Source organism: Heteronotia binoei, chromosome 5, assembly GCF_032191835.1.
Source record: "Heteronotia binoei isolate CCM8104 ecotype False Entrance Well chromosome 5, APGP_CSIRO_Hbin_v1, whole genome shotgun sequence".
NCBI lineage: Eukaryota > Metazoa > Chordata > Lepidosauria > Squamata > Gekkonidae > Heteronotia > Heteronotia binoei.
The window spans coordinates 36,405,312-36,409,647 of record NC_083227.1 but is presented as its reverse complement, the minus strand read 5'-3'; positions in this window follow the sequence as shown (position 1 = coordinate 36,409,647).

Below are 4,336 nucleotides of genomic sequence, written 5' to 3'. Positions count from 1 at the left end.
TCTCTGGATGTTGAGTGTCATCAGTATCCCTCTTTTGAAGGATCTATTGGTATGTACGCTATCCATCAGTATACACACTATAATATCCATCACCATCTCTTAATGATACCACTCGTTAGGTTTAGTGCTTAGTGAAGCTTCCAGGCTCAAGAATATCACCATAAATTGACATATACATTTGAGTGGGCAAGACGAGCTAACCTGCTCCAGTGTGTCTCCTGATGGCTGCAGTGCCTCAGCTCTGCTCAGAGTACAAACAAAGGGAGCACAAGGCCACAGTGCAGGAAAGAACAGATTCATCTGAAAGTCTTGAGAGCTGTGAAACAAAGCAAGAGTCAAGTTGCACCTTTAAGACCAATAGTTTTATTCAGAATGTAAGCTTTCATGTGCTAGAAGAACACTTCAGACAATACTATGGATACTTTTCATACTATTGTCTGATGAAGTGTGCTTCTAGCACATGGAAGCTTACATTCTGAATAAAACTTTGTTTAAAGGTGCAGCTTGACTCTTGCTTTGTTCTACTGCTTCAGACCAACACAGTTGCCCATCGGGATCAACCTTGCAGGTAGTGTACTTGCTGTATTTGTGGGTATTTTAATGAACAGCTTTGTGGATTAGGTGAAATTAGAAGAGGGGTGGCTATGGGGTTTTGTGACAAAGTTCAATGCAAACTCATGTGACTGCCCTGAGTTTTTGTGGCAGTTGCCTCACACCAGAGCTGGAAAAGTAACACCATGTTTACAGGGAGCAAGAGCAGTGATTGATAGTGACAGTCTTAAAAGTCACAATGATTTGGTCACAGTAGACTCAAATATATTTTCTATTCACAACTGAAGTGCCTCTGGTGCCCTAGCTGTAAATAGACAATGTGTTCTGTTGAAATCAATGGCCTACTGCAAAATGCAGTAATGTTGCCTGACAGCCAGTAGAGCAATGAAAGTTTTTTTTGTCAAGGCTACAACACAAAAGCGTTCACACAATTCTGTCCCTTCATCTCTGTCTCCAAGTTCTATGGACCGCTTCACTGCCATCCAAGTGACTTTTATGTTCATTCCATGACAACTACACGTGTGATGTGTGCCAGATGCACAAATAGGTCAGAGGCAAAGTGTAGTTGACGCTCAAAATTGCTGGGCTTATAACAGCAGTTGCCTCTGAGCAGGGGCAGGGAATCCTTTCCACCACATCAAGCTGCCACTGCCGAACCTTGTAGATTTAGGATAAAAGAAAAGAATCTTTACCATTATCTCTATCAGCATTTTCTATTGCTATAAAATTATACTTTTAAGACTAGGACTAATTGGGGGAGTCCTGGACTGAATACCGTATGTCTGGCTGATGCGGGCTCTATTTCTAATTGCCTTCAGATGACCAGTGTGGGTGGAGTGAACTCATACTTTTTTTAATCCTCCCGTTCCGGTGCCTGAAACTCGACATTCGATATGGATATTGAGACTGGGCCCTTCGTTTCCCTCCGCCTTGAAACCCCGCCAGCTGCTTGCTCTTCCTCGCCGCCATTTCCTGTCTGCTGAGCAGAGGCTGAAGCTGCGGGGGCGGGAAAACTGCCGGGATGCTGTTGGGGCGAGAGCGAGAGAAAGAAGTAGGCTGGGACGGGTGCAGCTCCCAAGGCGGCAGACCACAGAGGAGGAAAGGGAGGCCACGCCTCAGGCACTGTTCCGCACACGAACTGGGATGAGACACGGGGTGGGGCTCCATCGCTTCACGATTGAGGCAGAGGGTGTTGCAGTTTGCAACGCTTCCCCGCTTTTAACAATTGCAGCACAACAAAACCAGCTTTTTCCATGGAATAAACTCACTTGCTCGGGGTGGGGGGAAGATCCTCTCCCTACTGGTCTTGCTTTACTGCCCCCATCCCAAATAGAATCTCGTTCTCTCCCACCTAATGTGCCGGAAGCGTGGAACCGCTGCAATAGCGAGAAGTTCCAGAGAATCGCGTGGGCCCAAACAAAACCGAGTGCTATTTATTAAGACCAACCAAAGAGGCATGGCCACGTTTCCGAGGCCTGCAATACACGCCAGCCCCACGAAGTGTCTTTTGAGAACATGTAAGGTTTTCCCTAATACCACTACAAGGAAAAGGGTTAGTGTTTTTTGTTCTGTTTTTTAAAGTTGAGAATTCACAGGAACCGAAATGACATTACATTATTGCACTGATTCCCCCCCCCCCTTCATGTTGGGAAGTAGAGCATGATCCCTTCCCTTCGGAGACTGGGTCACAGGGCAGTATTCCAACATGATAATGACCCCAAACACACCTCCAAAACGACCACTGCCTTGCTAAAGAAGCTGAAGGTAAAGGTGATGGACTGGCCAAGCATGTCTCCAGACCAAAACCCTATTGAGCATCTGTGGGGCATCCTGAAACAAGGTGGAGGTGCGCAAGGTCTCTAACATCCACCAGCTACTTGACATCGTCATGGAGGAGTGGAAGAGGACTCCAGTGGCAACCTGTGAAGGTCTGGTGAACTCTATGCTCAAGAGGGTTAAGGCAGTGCTGGAAAATAATGATGGCCACACAAAATATTGACACTTTGTGCCCCATTTGGACATTATCACTTAGGGGTGTACTCACTTTTGTTGCCAACAGTTTAGACATTAATGGCTGTGTGTTGCATAATTTTGAGGGAGCACCACATCTACACTGTTATACAAGCTGTAGACTCACTACTTTACATTGTAGCCAAGTGTCATTTCTTCAGTGTTGTCACATGAAAAGATATACTTAAATATTTACAAAATGTGAGGGGGTGTATTCACTTCTGTGACATACTGTATAAAGAGCTGGTAAGTAAGTTGACACATTAATTTGGTTGCAGACACCATGCTACAGTAGCTACTCAGCTGCAACAGTTTTATGGTTGCCAGGTCCAACTCAGGAAATATCTGGGGACTTTGTGGGTGACCCCAAGAGCAAGGTTGTGACAAGGATGACTGAACATCTTTAAAAAGGGTTCCAGAGGGGATCCAGGAAATTACAGGCCAGTCAGTCTGACTTCAATACCGGGAAAGTTGGTAGAAACCATTATCAAGGACAGAATGAGTAGGCACATTGATGAACACGGGTTATTGAGGAAGACTCAGCATGGGTTCTGTAAGGGAAGATCTTGCCTCACTAACCTGTTACATTTCTTTGAGGGGGTAAACAAACTTGTGGACAAAGGAGACCCGATAGATGTTGTTTACCTTGACTTCCAGAAAGCTTTTGATAAAGTTCCTCATCAAAGACTCCTTAGAAAGCTTGAGAGTCATGGAGTAAAAGGACAGGTCCTCTTGTGGATCAAAAACTGGCTGAGTAATAGGAAGCAGAGAGTGAGTATAAATGGGCAGTCTTCGCAGTGGAGGACAGTAAGCAGTGGGGTGCCGCAGGGCTCGGTACTGGGTCCCATGCTCTTTAACTTGTTCATAAATGATTTAGAGTTGGGAGTGAGCAGTGAAGTGGCCAAATTTGCAGATGACACTAAATTGTTCAGGGTGGTGAGAACCAGAGAGGATTGTGAGGAACTCCAAAGGGATCTGTTGAGGCTGGGTGAGTGGGCGTCAACGTGGCAGATGCGGTTCAATGTGGCCAAGTGCAAAGTAATGCACATTGGGGCCAAGAATCCCAGCTACAAATACAAGTTGATGGGGTGTGAACTGGCAGAGACTGACCAAGAGAGAGATCTTGGGGTCGTGGTAGATAATTCACTGAAAATGTCAAGACAGTGTGCGTTTGCAATAAAAAAGGCCAATGCCATGCTGGGAATTATTAGGAAGGGAATTGAAAACAAATCAGCCAGTATCATAATGCCCCTGTATAAATCGATGGTGCGGTCTCATTTGGAGTACTGTGTGCAGTTCTGGTCGCCGCACCTCACAAAGGATATTATAGCATTGGAGAAAGTTCAGAAAAGGGCAACTAGAATGATTAAAGGGCTGGAACACCTTCCCTATGAAGAAAGGTTGAAACGCTTAGGGCTCTTTAGCTTGGAGAAACGTCAACTGAGGGGTGACATGATAGAGGTTTACAAGATAATGCATGGGATGGAGAAAGTAGAGAAAGAAGTACTTTTCTCCCTTTCTCACAATACGAGAACTCGTGGGCATTCGATGAAATTGCTGAGCAGACAGGTTAAAACGGATAAAAGGAAGTACTTCTTCACCCAAAGGGTGATTAACATGTGGAATTCACTGCCACAGGAGGTGGTGGCGGCAGCATGGCCACCTTCAAGAGGGGGTTAGATAAAAATATGGAGCAGAGGTCCATCAGTGGCTATTAGCCACAGTGTGTGTGTGTGTGTGTGTGTGTGTATGTATATATATATATATATATATT